Below are 17,500 nucleotides of genomic sequence, written 5' to 3' on the forward strand. Positions count from 1 at the left end.
AGACGAAATACCGCTAAGCATTTCGCCCCGCGTGATAACGTTTCTGCCAGCTCGCCGCCTTAATTTCCACTTAGTTTCTTCCAATCTAATTCACTTCCAAAACATTGATCAGCCTATGCCTCTGATTATTGTTCAAGGCATGTCCAATGTAACTGTGTGGCTGCAAAGAGAGCTTCTTAACCACACAACCTTGGCGTTTTTGTTTGAAGACACATTTGCAAAAGATGCCGATTTCGTTAGTCACGTTTGCACCCGGAGCAGTTCGTGCGCACATTGTGCTGCTGCTGTTATCAGTAGTGTAACAACACTATTATGCTGTATTTTTCTGTTAGGCTTTTGTTGTTATTATTATTATTATTATTTTGTGTGTGGCTTACTCTCATTTATTTGTGTTTTAATTAATATATTATTTTATATATATTATTATTTTGTTATTTCTTTTCATTAGTTTGGTGGGTGGGGTCGTTGTTTTGCTATGTTTACTGTAATCTTTCCAGAGCGTGGATTTAAGAAAAGGAGCCATTTTTAATTTAGGGTTTAAACGATAGAATAAAACTAAGGCATTTTCTTTTGTCTGTTATCTTTTACTGGTTTCAGTCATTAGACTGCGGCCATGCTGGGGCACTCCCTTGAAGAGTGTGTTTTTTTTTAATTTTTAGTCTAGTACTTATTTATTTTTTAAGGCTTGGTACTTATTCTATCGATTACTTTTGCTGAACCGCTATGTTACAGGGACATAAACACACCAGCATCGGTTGTCAAGCGGTGGGGTGGAGAGCAAACACAGACACAAACACACACACACACACACACATGCATATACACGACGGGCATCTTTTCAGTTTCCACATACCAAATCCACTCACAAGGCTTTGGTCGGCCCGAGGCAATAGTAGAAAACTCTTGCCCAATGTTCCACACAGTGGGACTGAACCCAGAACCATGTGATTGGGAAGCAAGCTTCTTACGACACAGCTACGCCTGTACCCGCCGCCTTCCTTTGGCCAGGAAGAGCGGACAATTTTCCTCAGTCTGGTAACAATAGCGAAAGATGTTGTATGGTGGACCAGGTTGAAAGGACTGAAGACGGACCCTTTTTCTCTTCGGCCAATCCCTCATCACCTTTTCAAGATTTCACTTCGAAAGGAAGATGAGGATGGAGAGAGAAGTGATGAGCCCACCCCACCCCTACCAGTACATTTGCTGAAAGGTGGGTGAATGTAGCGAAATTGGCCAGTGTGAGTGGACCTACTCTAATAAGGCGCCTGTAAGCAGGTGAATTTGAGGAGGAGAGGCGTACCTTTCCCGAGTACCCTCGAAGCGTCGGGTGGTTCAGGATTGGTGGGGTACCTGAGCCAATCCTGGATGGTCATTCCCCCCTATTGGGAAAATCTCGTTGTTATATTTTTCTTTGTTCTTATGTTTATTGTTATTGTATTCCTAATTGTTTACTCGTTGCTTTGTGTAAAACCCCCACTGTCCCCGTCTACTGTAGTGTCCCCTATATGTCGATCCTAGTGGGCAATAAAAGAAATAATAATAATATTAATTATTATTATAATTATTATTCAGTAGTTTTATTTTTATAACGTGCTTTCACTTCACTACCGAGCGCAGCTCTGTGTGCCTTGGGTATGTGCTGTGGTGCTCTTATGGTTACTGTATTGAAAGTGTTTTGCGTAGGATGTGTGCAGTGCCCAGTAGTGCCGTTCTTTGGGTAGAGGACTGCTGTAAAATAAGCGTATAGGATTGAAATATATTCTTCACGTGTCCATTTATGCCTTTTTGGTTTTATTTGCGGGACATGAGGAACAACGTCCGGCCCTTTATTTTGACGGTCATCATTTTCGTAGGGTACCGTTCCGTTCATTTCTGTTGTCAAATTGTTTTGCACGCGTAGTTTTTCGTACTTTTAGTGTAACAAGTTTAAAGTAAGCATTTCCCGGTTGTTATTCTTGGGTGGAATAATACCGGTATTATTTAATCTATTTGTAATTTTTTTGTACATGGTGTTGATGTACCAAGCGTGTTTACGTTTGCTGTACGAGCAATAGAGAAGATATTCAGTTAAAATACATCATTTCATTTGGAAAATAGAAATAAATTTCAATGAGTATTACTTACTCGGATGTAGTCCAAACCTTTCTCAGCTATTTTTGGCTCCATGCGATGTCTTTATTTCCAATGTTTTGGGATAAATTTCGGAGCAGTGTTTTATCGCTCTCACATGTTAAACGCCGCCGGTGTATTTTGTTAAACGTCCCCGGCGTATTTTTCCGTTAAACATTATTATTATTATTATCATTATTCAACATTCGGTAATCTCAGGTAAATTTCTACTGCATCATCTGCTACACTTCGGAGTGTGCAACATTGAGTATCCTTTCTTGTTATTAGGGTAGTGCACGCTCTTCCCAGTATTGTATTGCGCCAGTTTCCTTTGTTATGGGGTCTGGTGCAGTCTTTTGTTGTGTTAGGGTTTGTGTTGTGTGTCTGTGTGTGTTATACGTTGGGAAACGGCCTGCTGGTGGTTGTTTATTTTATTGGATATTTGCTATATAGAGTGTGTCTTGTGTTTGTGGATTGTTTTGTTCGGATTGTATTATTGAATTGATAATGTCTTGCGTAAGATGTAGGTTGTTCCTAGCACGGCTATTTTTTTCTGGCGGGGGGGGGGGGATACTGTGTAGTGTTGAGGGTTTAGGTGTAGCTTCTATGTTTTTTTTTTCATATACTTTTTTTTTAATCATACCGAATACTCCAATTATTACTGGCATTGTTTTGGCAGAATCGTCAGCATGCTGGACAAAAGGCTTAGAGGCATTTCGACCGCCTTTACGTTTTGAGTTCAAATTCCACCGAGGCGGACTTTCCCTTTCATTCTTTCGGATTCGATAAAATAAGTACCAGTTGAGTACTGGAGTCGATGTAATCGACTTATCCTCCTCCTCCCCCACACCACCACCACAAGTAATTGCTGACCTTGTACCAAAATTTGAAATCATTATCATTAGTAGTAGTAGTAGTACCACCACCAACACCAGTAGTAGTAACAGTAGTAGCAGCAGCAACAGTAGTAGTAGTAGTAGTAGGAGGAGGAGGACTTGCAGTTGTGATGGGAAGAAACAAGTCGATTACATCGATCCCATCGCAAAAGGAAGAGGAAGCAAAGGCAAAGTCGAAGTTGACGCTGGCAGGATTTGAACTCAGAACGTAAAGAGCCAGAAGAAATAAAAACAGGATATTTTGTCCGTCACTCTAACGATTCTGCCAAATCCCAGCCCCAACAAACTGGACAGCGCTGTGCTGAATGAATGAATGAATGAAGAAAGAAGGAAAGAAAGAAAGAAAGAAAGAAAGAAAAAAAGAAAGAAAGAAAGAAAGAAAGAAAGAAAGAAAGAAAGAAAGAAAGAAAGAAAGAAAGAATGGAAGAAAGAAAGAATGGAAGAAAGAAAGAAAGAAAAAATGGAAGAAAGAAAGAAAGAATGGAGAAAAGACAGATAGAAAGAAAAAAAAGACAGACAGACAGACAGACAGACAGACAGACAGACAGACAGACAGACAGACAGACAGACAGACAGACAGACAGACAGATAGATAGATAGATAGATAGATAGATAGATAGATAAAATAGATGGATGGACGGACGGATGGATGGATGGAAAAAGAAAGAGAGAAAGAAAGAAAGAAAGAAAGAAAGAAAGAAAGAAAGAAAGAAGAAAGGAAAGAAAGAAAGAAAGAAAGAAAAGAAGAAATGCAGAAAGATGGGCGGGATGGTCATTGGTGATTGTTAAATGACGTTTAATGAAGCCATTCAGTAAATGTCTGTCTATTTGTCTAATCAATATAGAAAGATTATTGTTAGTCCAGTCTGTAAAGAGGGCAGCGAATTATGGAAGGCAGTGACGGTGGTGGTGGTGGTGGTGGTGGTGGTGCTGGTCTTTATACCTAATGAGAGAAAAAGGAGAGAGAATTTGAGATAGGAGGAGAGAGAGAGAGAGAGAGAGGACCAAGGAAAGGAGAGAAAGTGAGGGAGAGGAAAAGAGAGAGAAAGCGAAAGATAGGGAGAGAGAAAAGATAAAGTCGGAGAGAAAGAGAGAGAGAGAAGGGAACGAGAGATAGACAGAGAAAATGAACGATCCTTCGCAAAGGGCAAGGGAAAGAGGGAGCAGGGGGAAAGAGGGAGCAGGGGGAAAGAGGGAGGAAGAGAAAGGGAATGAAAGTGAGCGAGAGACAATGAAGGAGAGAATGCGAGAGAGAAGGAGAAAAAGAAAGGGCTAAACAGAGAGAGAGAGAGAGTTAGAGAGCGAGAATGAGAGGGTTAGAGAGAATGAGAAAGAACGAAACAGAAAGAGAGAGAGAGAGGGGGGGGAGAAAGAAAGAAAGAAAGAAAGAAAGAAAGAAAGAAAGGAGTGTGAGTTAAAGACACAGAGAGAGAGAGAGAGAGAGAGAGAGAGAGAGAGAAAATGAGAGAGAAAGAGACTGAGAGGCTGGGAGAAAGAAGGAAACAAACAAACTGAGAGAGCAAGAAAGAAAGAAAGAAAGAAAGAAAGAAAGAAAGAAAGTATGAAAGAAAGAAAGTATGAAAGAAAGAGAGAAAGAAAGGAGTGTGGGCTAAAGACACAGAGAGAGAGAGAGAGAGAGAGAGAAAATGAGAGAGACTGCGATAGAAAGAGAGAGAAAGAGACTGAGAGGCTGGGAGAAAGAAAGAAAGAAAGTATGAAAGAAAGAGAGAAAGAAAGAAAAAAGAAAGAAAGAAAGAAAGAAAAGAGTATGGGTTTAAGACACAAACAGAGAGAGCAAAAGTGAGAGAGAACGTGACAGAAAAAGAGAGAGAGAATGAAGGAGAAAGAATGCGCCAGAAAGAAAGAAAAAGAGAGAGAAAGATGGAGCGAGAGAAGTGATGAGGGAGTTGATTGTTACAGTCCAAAGATGTCGTCTGCCTCCTTCATAGTCAGACTGTTGTTGATCGTCAGGCAAGACATTCTGTTTGATGTCGGCCCTCAACTTTTTTTTTTGTTTGTAGTCTTTTATATTCTTCTATTGATACCGACTTATTGTTGCTATAGTAACCGTGTCTAAATACCATTCTTAAAAACAAAAACAAAAATATATATTTTAGTGAATTTTGTTATTCTTTTATCTTTTGGATTTGTTTGTGTATTGTTTTTTGGTTTTAGATGTGTGTGTGTGTGTGTGTGTGCGTGTATTTGTGTTTATGTGCGTGCGTGTGGATGTGTGTGTGCGTGTGGATGTGTGTGTGCGTGTGTATATTTGTCTGTGTGCGTTGTTGTGTGTGTGTGTGTCTGTGTGTGTGTGTGTGTGTGTGTGTGTGTGTCTGCGTATATATATGTGTGTGTAACTGTGCATGTGTATATATCTGCATTTATGTGTGCGTGTAATATGTCCATCTGCGCGTGTATGTACAGTAATATGCGTGCATGAGTGGAGATGTGTGTGAATGCATAAATATATATATAAGTGAATGCACATATATGTATGTGAGTGTGTCTGTATGCTTTTTATATCTACTTGTACGATTGTGTATGTTTATGCATGAGTGCGTGCACTGTGTTTGTGTGTATGTGAATGTATATAAGTACGCATGTGCGTATGTAGATAAGTGAAGGTGCGTACGTGTTTGTGTGTGTGAATTTGTGTAGATGTGCATGGTTTGTGGAGATATGTGTCTATATATATATATATATATATATATATATATATATATATGCAGACACATTTATCCACATTTATCAAATGTGTCTGTATATACATGTTTCTGAGTATGTGTGTGTCTGTGTGTTGTGTATTTATGTATTTCATTAGGTGCACGATGTGTCAGTCCCAAATGTGCCACTAAATCTGCAATGTGCCCTCTTAATTTCATAATGTTCCACTCAATCCCACAAAATTCCACTCAGTACCACTTATTCCCACAATGCGCTACTCACTCCTATAAAGTTCCATTCAGTCTCACTAAGTTCCACTCAGTCCCAAAATGTTCCACTCGGTAACACAGTCTTCCACTCAGTCGCAGAAAATTCCACTCAATCTCGGAAAGTTCCACTCACTTCCACAATGTTCTACTTCAACCCCATAATATTCTACTCAGACCCACAATATTCCACTCGATCTCACAATGTTCCACTCAATCCACTAAGTCTCACTTAACTCCTTAATATCCTACTAAATGTCCACTTAACACCACCAGATGTCACTGAGTTTCACAAAGTCCCGCTTAAGTCGTCGATATCCCGCTAAGCTCTTCTCTGCATACAACAACCAAATGAGATCAGAATTACAGATGATTGCCGACATTGTAAATAATAACCGTAAATAAACAGACTTATCAATGATGGCACAGGATTAGGCGGTCTGATTATATTAGAATATCGCTTAGATTACTGGATCGTATTTGTCAACATTATCAGAAATGCCTGACGGATATATGAGCATCTGACCTGGATTAATATGCGTATATGACAGCCTTGATATAATTATTGCTTGTATGTATGGAAGCATTGACTGACAGAAAGAATTATTATGTGCGTATAAATAAAAAAGGTAAAGACCCATTTAGGTCTTGGAAAGTTCCCCTCCGAGGCACAAGTCCGGACAAGGTTGTTTTATGGAAGACCAGCAGTCGTCCACGCATACTAGTCTCCCGTCTCCATGCCACCGATGTTATCCAAGGGAAAGGCAAAGGGGCCGATACAGCTTGGCACCAGAGACATCGCAACTCATTTCTATAACTGAGTGATCCGGGAATCGAACTCACTACCTTTGGATTGTGAGCCCGATGCTCTAACCATTGAGCTATGCACCTTCATGTGTGCATTATGGCAGTTTTAAAAGGCCGCGTGCCAGTAGAATCGTTGACACATCGGGAAAATGGTTAGTCCACGTCACTCCGTATGGATGTTAGTCCTGAGTTTAATCCCTTCGAGGTCAACTTTGGCTTTCGACCCTTTGGGGGGGGGGTGATAAATAAAGTACCAGTCAAGTACCAGCAGGGCCGGATTAAGGCCCGTAGAAGACCTAAGCACTTAAAAGATTTTGGTTCCCCCACATGTATATAATTCAGATACAATAATAAACCATAAAATTAATTTTCGTTTTTTCAAAATTGAAGGTGGTGAGCTAGCAGAAACGTTAGCACGCCGGGCGAAATGTTTAGCGGTATTTCGTCTACCGTTACGTTATGAGTTCAAATTCCGCCGAGGTCGACTTTGCCTATCATTCTTTTGGGGTCGATTAAATAAGTACCAGTTACGCACTGGCGTCGATCTAATCGACTGGTTCCCTCCCCATAAATTTCGGGGCTTGTGCCTAGAGTAGAAAAAAATTTAACAAAACTAATAGTAAGATAATGTTTATTTTTGTATTCTTCCACTTTATTTATATTTGAAAAGTTTTCTCCTCCCTTATTTTTATTGCAGTCTTTGATCAGATCCTCACAATGACACCATGAACACTTCGAGATTATATTTCCCATCATATAAACCGCTTCGAGATTATATTTCCCATCATATAAACCGCTTCGAGATTATATTTCCCATCATATAAACCGCTTCGAGATTATATTTCCCATCATATAAACCGCTTCGAGATTATATTTCCCATCATATAAACCGCTTCGAGATTATATTTCCCATCATATAAACCGCTTCGAGATTATATTTCCCATCATATAAACCGCTTCGAGATTATATTTCCCATCATATAAACCGCTTCGAGATTATATATCCGATCATATAAACCACTTCGAATATTGTTTTAGCAAGCTTACCATTTCTGTGGGGTTCCCCCCCCCCACCATCACCACCACCACCACCACCACTTTTTTGGGTGCTCCAAACACTTGTTTAATTTGCTTAATGACTAATTCAGTGCTGAGTAATGAGGTTTCTTCCCTTCAAAATTGTTAACTTTGAACTTGGCAACGGGCCGGCATCCGTTCAAACCGGATAACTGGCTCTACGAGACCCCAGGCTCAAGAATTCTTTTTTTTTTTTTTTTTTGTTAAGATAGCAATTTCAAACGACCGATTGACATTTATTAGTCATTAAGACGTCGGACGAAGTACCTACGGTATTTATCCCGGGTCTTTGTGTCCTAAGTTCAAATCCAGCCGAGGTCAACTTTGCCATTTATCCCTCCCGGGTCGATAATTAAAATTCCAGTCAAAGGTAGTGGTCACGACAAGATCCAACCCGATATAGTGCCTTGTGGACCTCAGTGACCCCTGAGAACTTTGCCAACAGAATGCGTTTTCCTAGAAGGGCCTCCCAAGTTGGACAAGTGAAAGGAGAGAAGAGGGGGCAGACTGATATGAACTATTTCTTCATAGAGGTAAAAAAAAAAAAAAGGGGGGGGGCTTGCGTAGGGCCAGTACCCCAATCTGCAAAAATGTTACAGAAGCAACTGAAACCAACGAGACCTGGGAGAGAAAGGCAACTCCCTTTCGGATGACCCCAGAGTTGAAAACAGTGGAGAAAAATCATCGATTCCCTCATGTTCTATAAAGAGCGGAAAGCTTAAGTAAAGACGGTGGGTGGACTGGGTACTAAAGTGGAGTGAAAATTTTAATAATTGCAAAAATTGAAAATGCTTGAGAGCTAAAATGTTGCTATATTTAATTACCAGAAAATTGCAAAATTTTTGTTGAGATCAATCAAGTTCATTTACTCCCTCAAGCCCCCTAAACTTCAAAAATAGAGGACTTTTGTGAATTTTTTTACAATAGCAGAGTTTAGGGGGGTTCGAGGGAGTAAATGCCCTTGACTGATCTAAGCAAAAATTTAGCATTTTTTTAGTAATAATATATGGCAAGGTTTTAGGCCTCAGGCATTTTCAATTTCTACAATCTTTTTTTTAATTTTCACTCCACCCTACTGGGTACTCCGTCGATAATGACGACGACGTGTTCCAGTTGAGTCGACCAACGGAACAGTTGGCTCGTGACATTAACGTGTAAATCGCTTAGCATTCCACAGACATGCGTGCCCTTAATTTAGGTTTCAGGGACTTTCAGTGTGACACAGAATACGACAAGGCTGGCCCATTGACTGACAGAATCGTTAAACCATCGAACAAGAAAGCGTTGCAGTGATTATTCTGTATTTTGACTCTTTGCGTTGTGAGTTCAGATCCCGCTGAAGTCATCGTTGCTTTTCATTCCGGGAGTCGATCATTAAAGTCCCAGTTAAAGGTGGTGATCTGACAAATTCGTCAGTGAGTCGAACAAAACGCATTTGCGGTTTCTATTCTGTCTCATTGCATTGTAGGTTCAAATCCCAGCGAGGTCAACTTTGTCGTTTATTCTTCTGGCGTTCCATTCAAGGGGATTGTTGTGACTTTAGTCACTTGTATCCATGGCAACCGGTTAACTGGCCCTATCAGTCCGAAGACTCGAGTCAGTACTTACTATAGTACCGATGCAACAGATTTATGATCGTAGACGTTCCAACCGTAACAATCTCGTCTCTTTATTCAGACACTGTATATCTAGGACTACATCATCTAGTGTGCCATTCATTGTTATTGATGTTGTTCTTTAATTCCACCTCAGACCTGACATTTGAGTAAAATAAAAATACAAAGACGTTCCACCCATGACCAGAGCTTTCCTTGTTGGTTCATAATAAAACATTCATATTCAACGGCTTTATCTAAAACATCATTTATCCAACATGTTCTTTGCTTTTTTGAAGACAATACGGCGTTGAGAGAGAGATTAGGCTGCTATTTTTAGCAAGTCGATCGACCACACAAATGTTTCCTCGCTGGTTCATGACAGAACACTTATTTACCGGAAGTTTGAAAGTTCTGCCACGGAAGACAAGGATAGATTTACAAGTATCTTTTGATAGGGTTTACCGAACGTGTCATAGCCTTTCCTAAAGTTATGAACGAAGAAGACATGTCAAAATGTCAGTTTAGCAGAATACCAGATTATCAGAATTTACAGAATGTCGTCGATTCTCCACTTGTATGAAGTAGCATGATAGGCTTCGCAGCATGTTAATTATTCTTGTTATAGTTATATACGTTGGAGGGATGATAGAATATATATATTAGCATGGCGAAGTGTGATGGCTATAGGGCCATTCTCAGAAAGAGCAACCCTTTAGCATTCATTCATATTATTCTGTCAAACGTAACGCTTATTTATTACCTCCGCCTTCGCTCAGGCGAAGTTAATGGTTTCAGTCGCGTTTGTTTGTTTGTCTGTCTGTGGACAAGATATCTCAGGAACCGCTGGATGGATTCGGACGAAACTTTCAGGGATGTTTGGCCTCGTGACTGACACTAACTGATTAGATTTTGGGATCGATCGGATACCGGACAAAGATCCTGGAATATTTTTTTCGTTTATTTATTTTTTTTTTTTACTTAATTTTTGAAAACGGTCGGATTCATTTTTAGTATTCTCGTTTGTGAAAGCAGTCGAGTTCATTTCAGATATTCTCATTTTAAAATTCATCTCTGGCTAATCGTTGAGAGGATGTTGGTGTTGCCTTGGACGAGGTTTGCGCTCTCTGAGTGCTTTTACTCTTTTACTTGTTTCAGTAATTTGACTGCGGCCATGCTGGAGTACCGCCTTTAGTCGTGCAAATCGACCCCAGGACTTATTCCTTGTTAGCCTAGTACTTATTCTATCGGTCTCTTTTGCCGAACCGCTAAGTCACACGAGCATCGGTTGTCAAGCGATGTTGGGGGGGGGGGGACAAACACAGACACACAAGCACACACACACACACATATATATACATATATACGACGGGCTTCTTTCAGTTTCCGTCTACCAAATCCACTCACAAGGCTTTGGTCGGCCCGAGGCTATAAGTAGAAGACACTTGCCCAAGGTGCCACGCGGTGGAACTGAACCCGGAACCATGTGGTTGGTAAGCAAGTGACTTACCACACAGCCACTCCTGCGCTCTTGTTCACATTGTTTTCAGTTATCATGCATAATCTCGTAGCTTCGAGATTTCAATGAAGTAATAGCTTATTTTTAGAATGATATTGTAAGGTAGGAGTGAGAGGCTGGATCAAGCCGGTTTTAAATAAAACAGATAGACTGAGGCTGGATTTGGCTGGTTTAATCTTTTAGCCTTCAGATCACTCTGTCAAATGTAATGCTTATTTATCGACATTGTTGTATAGCTTTTCATAAACTAACAATATTGTCTGGCAGTCGTGTTGAAACTCTAGTCTTCTGACGAAGTGGTTTTCATGGTTACTAGCGAAACAATTGTAAGAAAGAAAAAAACGGTTTTGAATAAATATATTTTTTTGCTATTACATAACCTCATAATATATTCTCCATTGGTCTCCTCTTTTCTTTCTTTTCTGTAGCGGAGCGTAGGCTTGAAACGTAAAAGACTCTTCCATTTTTCCTGAGCGTCAAACTAAAACACCTCGGTTCATGCTTTCTAAGCTATCTTAGTGTTCTTTTTTTTGTACAATTTGGGATCATATATATGTATGTACATACGTATATATATATATATATATATATATATATATATATATATATATATATATATATATATATATATATATATATGCATATATATGCACACTCAAATATAGATATACATTGATGTATACAAACCTATATACGTACATGCATACATTCATATATATATATATATACATATATATATATAACATTGATTTTTTTTATTGCATATGCATGCATTTTTATGCACATAGCATCCACTCATTCACATGAGTATGCATGAGTTGCATGTGTAAAAAAAACATGCGTATATGTGTATGCATATACGTCACAAAGATAACACGTTCACACTCATACATTTAGAGAAATATATATATATTAATATATATATATATACATATATATATGTATGTATGTGTGAGTGAGTGCGTATATGTGCCTGTGCGCATATGTGTTGAGTGTGTGTGTGCGTGTGTGTATGGGTATGCGCATGTGTGGAGTAATGTATGTATATATGTGTATATGTGTATGTTCTTCCAGTTGTTGCATCAACTGATCTGTCTATTCATTGAATGAAAATAATGCCAAGTGCAAACTTCTTATACATTCCGCCATGTTTGAGACACACACACATATACATATATCCACACACACACGCACACACACATATATATGTGTGTATGTATGTATGTACGTATATATATATATATATATATATATATATATATGCGTCCATACATAAACAGATGTATGTGCACACAGGCATTAATTCATACGAACACATATACACACACACATTCACCATCGTTACAAGCAAAGCAACCACCACCACCACCACCACCATCGGCATCACCATATGTTCTCTCTCTCTCTCTCTATGTTACAATGCTATCTGTATGATATTGATCTCAGCGCAGAAATCCCTATAGATGCATAATCAATAAGGTATTATGGAATTTATACACCACCACCACCACTACCACTACTACTACCACTACTACTATATTATTATCATTATTATTATTATTATTATTATTATTATTATTATTATTATTATTATTATTATTATTATCTCTACCACTTCTATTACTACAAATACTATTGCGAATACTACTATCAGTACCATTATTATTATTATTATTATTAATCACTACTATTACTACTACAAACTGCATCTCCTACCACTACCACTATCACTATCGTACCATTACTCCCACCGTAACTATCGCTACCCCCACCCCCATTATCGCTACTATCGCCATCACCACCACTAACACCACCACCACCACCACCACCACCACCACCACCACCACCACCACCACCACCACTACTATTAACATTTCTACCAATAACGACATCTACTATTAATACTATTACTGCTAACATCACCACCACCACCACCACCACCACAACCACCACTACCACCACCAACACCATTATTAATACTAATGCTAAAGCTATTATTCAACTACAACCATCACCACCGCTACCATCACCGCCACAGCAACAACAACAACAGCCATCATCACTACGGTAACAACAACAATCAAGCACCACCACCACCGCCACCACCACCACTACAACTACCACTATTACCACTACTACTACTACTACTACCACTACTACTACTATGACAACTGCCGTCGCTACTGCACTGAGAAATTTATTGATACGTAATCGATAAGATTTTGATCAGTCCATATGGAATTTCATCCAGAACTGGTTCACAACACTGTCACCGTGGCCGCCAGCGCCTCCTCCTTCTTCTCCTTCTTCTTCTTCTTCTTCTTCTTCTTCTTCTTCTTCTTCTTCTTCTTCTTCTTCTTCTTTTTTGTGTGTGTGTGTGTGTGTGTGTGTGTGTGCATGTGTGTATTGATAATATTGATTTGACTGGGTCCTCAGGTTTCGTCTTTAACGATCTCTCTCTATCTCGCCTCCTCTCTCTCTCTCTCTCTCTCTCTCTCTCTTTGTATATACGTGTGTATATACATACATACATACATACATACATACATACATACATAGACAACGCATGTTTGTATGTTTATATATATATTTGTAATGTATGTTTGTATGTTTGTACGTATTTGCAGTTTTCTTTTTTGTTGGTTTTTAGTTATGTTTTCGTGGTTGTCTTTTATTTGTTCTCTTGTTTTACTGTTACTGACATTACCATTCCTGTTATTGTTGTCATTGTTATTGCTGTTGTTATTGTTGTTGTTGTTGCTGCTGTTGCTTTTGTTGTTGTTGTTGTTCCTCTTCTTCCTAAAGTCTCCAATGTCAGATCCCCATATTAAAGCAGAGAAAGAGAAACCGTCTGTCATTCGATCTTCTGAAATGTTTCCCATTTATAGACCATTAACTAAAAATACAACGGTTGTTGACATCTTTGTCATTGCTACGATATGTCATAAGCTAAGACAATCAAGTCACATCTAATGCACCGCTGTCCTTGCTAAGATATATAAATACAAGGGGGTGCTGAAAACTTCCTGGCTTTAAAGGCGTTGCGTAAGGCCTGGTTGGAGGCCCAACCTTCCGAGTTCTTTAACAGGGCTTAGAAAAACTGGAGGACCGCTGCAATAAGTGTGTGAATCTGAAGCGGGTGGATGTGTTCAATAAAATCATAATTAAGTGATCCGTCTGTATTTCCTTTTGCCTAAGGCCAGGAACATTTAACACCGATTCTCTGGACATTAATGATCCAGACCCAGATGCGGATTAAAACCCGTATAAGACCTAAGCACTTAAAAGATAGACAATATTTGAGCAATATCTCTCGGTGTTGGTGGTGTCTTCAAAAAATTCACAGCGGAGAGACTTTTTGAACACACTGTATATGTAATTCAAAATATCAATATCAATAAACCATAAAATATATTTTTAATTTTTCAAAATGAAACAAAACTAACACTAAGATGGAAAATAATGTTCATTTTTGTATACTTCCACTTTATTTATACAGTAATCCCTGACCATGTGGAGGCGTGTGGCCTAGTGGTTAGGGTGTTAGCACCATGATCGTAAGATTGTGGTTTCGATTCCTGGACCGGGCGACGCGTTGTGTTCTTGAGCAAAACACTTCATTTCACGTTGCTCCGGTCCACTCAGCTGGCAAAAATGAGTAACGCTTCGATGGACTGGCGTCCCGTCCAGCTGGGGAACACATACGCCATTGAAACCGGAAAACCGGGCCCATGAGCCTGGCTAGGCTTTAAAAGGGCGCATTTATTTATTTAATACCTCGCCATATCGCGGTTCACCTATCGTGGTTTATTATTTAAGCTTACATCGATTCCACCGTGGTGTTGTTTTGCATTTATAATAAATTAAATATATACAAATTATAAAAATAATAAAAGAATATATATATATATATACACAGTACAATACTGTTTCTTATTTCTTTATTGCCCACAAGGGGCTAAACATAGAGAGGACAAACAAGGACAGACAAAGGGATTAAGTCGATTACATCGACCCCAGTGCGTAACTGGTACTTATTTAATCGACCCCGAAAGGATGAAAGGCAAAGTCGACCTCGACGGAATTTGAACTCAGAACGTATCGGCAGACGGAATACCGCTAAGCATTTCTTCCGGCGTGCTAACATTTCTTATTTCTTTATTGCCCACAAGGGGCTACACACAGAGGGGACAAACAAGGACAGACAAGCAGATTAAGTCGATTATATCGACTCCAGAGCGTAACTGGTAGTTATTTAAGCGACTCCGAAAGGATGAAAAGCAAAGTCGACCCCGGCGGAATTTGAACTCAGAACGAAATACCGCTAAGCATTTCGTCCGGTGTGCTAACGATTCTGCCAGCTCGCCGCCTTACAGAAAATATTCATCGTTCACTAAATGATAAGTTGAATATAACATAAATTTACAAATTTATTTACCCCCCCCCCCCATGGAGGTGGGCAATTTTGTTACCGACTGCTTATATTGCAGTTGAATCCTGTATGTCACAAGGTGACAAACATTTTATATTATTGAACCATTCATAAAATCCGTTGCTTATCAACCCAATCATGTAAGTTTCTAAAATAAAATTAAGAAGTTTTACCGATAAAATAATTTCTTTATTTTAAAATAATCAGTAATTTTCTTCGCTCTTTTATGCCATTACAGCTTTTTGATAAGAAATATTTAAAGAAATGAAAACACTTAACGAAATTGATAAAGAACAAAAAACAATTCTGTCATATTGTATTAATATAATCGGAATATAGACTCCTTGGAAAGTCACATATTTCCCCCATCCTCACCCTCGGGGCTAATTCTAACCACTTTGCCGACCCCTTCTCTATGCTATTGAGCAAAGAGATGGGATAAATCTTCCTTGAGGAGTGATGAACCAATCGGGAACCAGTCTGTCAAGAGACTCCGCCTCTCCTTCTCGTTTTCTCGCATTCTTTTGCTCTTTGTACTCTCCTCCTTCTCTCAGCTCACAACACATCTACCACCCGCCACCCTTCGCAATGTTTTTTTTTTTTTCATTTTATCTTGGATTTCTAATTTTGTTTTTACTTTAAATGGCTGGCAAACATTGCCTGTCAATATCACTTCTTTCAAGTGTTAGACTAGACGACGTCTAACACCACCATCAATCCACCCACGACTCCTCCCTTCCATTTTATCTCACCTCATCCGAACGACCGACCGACCAACCCAACAACCAGCCTCCTGACTTTGCTTTCAAGTTTGCCAAATTTTACACCCTCAACACACTCACACACACACACGGTGCATCGCAATGCACCCTCGATCACACTTCAACAAGGTAACCACCACCATTGCCACCGCCATCACTTCAACTGCACTCTGTTTATATATTAAATTCTCCAAACCAGCCAATATTTTCTGGCTCTCTTTTAGTCTATCTATCAATCAATCAATCAATCAATCAATCTATCTATCTATCTATCAATCTGTTTGTCTATCTACCTATCTATCTATCTATCTATCTATCTATCTATCTATATCCCCCCACCCAAGAAAAGCTCTACTTTGTAATTTGTCCATTTTCTGTATTTAACCCTGTGTGGCTATAATAAAAAGATATCTATATCTATATATATATATATATATATATATATATATATATATATACACACACAAACACACACGCACACATACATATATATATATATATATATATATATATATATATATATATATATATATATATACATATGTTCTGCGTCATTTGAGAACAATGTACACACATATATGGACGTGTGAATGTGCGTATACATATATCGGCGTGTGAGTAGTACACACACGCAAACACATACACACACGTATACACATACAGACAGAGATACGCGCGCGCGCGAACAAAATGTATTTCTGTATACATGCCCATAACACAAGCAATTATGTGTGGAAGATGTGTGTGTGTGTGTGTGTGTGTGTGTGTGTGTGTGTCTCCAGACATCCATATACGTATGTATACACACAACACAATATCTATCTATCTATCTATCTATATATATATATATATATATATATATATATATAATACATAATTATACATCCTTATATACATATGTATATATATATATATATATATATATATATATATATGCATAAACATGCATTTATAAACACATATATACAATAAAGGACGAATTCCGGTCGCCATACATGCATCCGTACGTGCAATAAATGTCCAATCTCCAAATTACTTTTAAATTAGATTCCATCCATTAATGGAAATAGTTTGACAGAAAGAGTTGACAGCCCTCGCTTCGCATTTGTTTCTTCATTCATATTCTACGAGAATGATTTGTTGTTGTTTTTTGTTACTTTTGTAATTTTTCTTTTTCTTTTTCATAATTTTATGAAACAAAAAACAAGAAGTAAAGAAATTTTTAAAAAAAACTGAAATCAAATGAAAAATCGGAATTTAACAGATGTTGATGATAAGAATGTAATACCAAAGGAATCCATAGTTCGAGTTGTCTGTATCTTGGCAATAGCAATAATGATCGTGATGATGTCGATGATGATGATGACGATGACG

The 17,500-nt window shown here is 38.7% G+C and overlaps 2 protein-coding genes across 3 annotated transcripts in view; one reads left to right on the plus strand and one right to left on the minus strand.

Moving 5' to 3' along the window:
• LOC106874444 (lys-63-specific deubiquitinase BRCC36) overlaps positions 1-2,247 on the minus strand; it is a 114,470-nt gene extending 112,223 nt beyond the window's left edge. Inside the window, exon 1 of the mRNA XM_089342010.1 lies at positions 2,125-2,247. The gene's annotated coding sequence lies outside the window, so the exon portion shown is untranslated. The remainder of the gene's footprint in view (positions 1-2,124) is intronic.
• LOC106877110 (uncharacterized) overlaps positions 1-17,500 on the plus strand; it is a 120,555-nt gene that overhangs the window by 70,075 nt on the left and 32,980 nt on the right. The window lies entirely within an intron of this gene.

This window comes from Octopus bimaculoides, chromosome 25 (genome assembly GCF_046866305.1).
Source record: "Octopus bimaculoides isolate indiv1 chromosome 25, ASM4686630v1, whole genome shotgun sequence".
NCBI classification, from domain to species: Eukaryota; Metazoa; Mollusca; class Cephalopoda; order Octopoda; family Octopodidae; genus Octopus; species Octopus bimaculoides.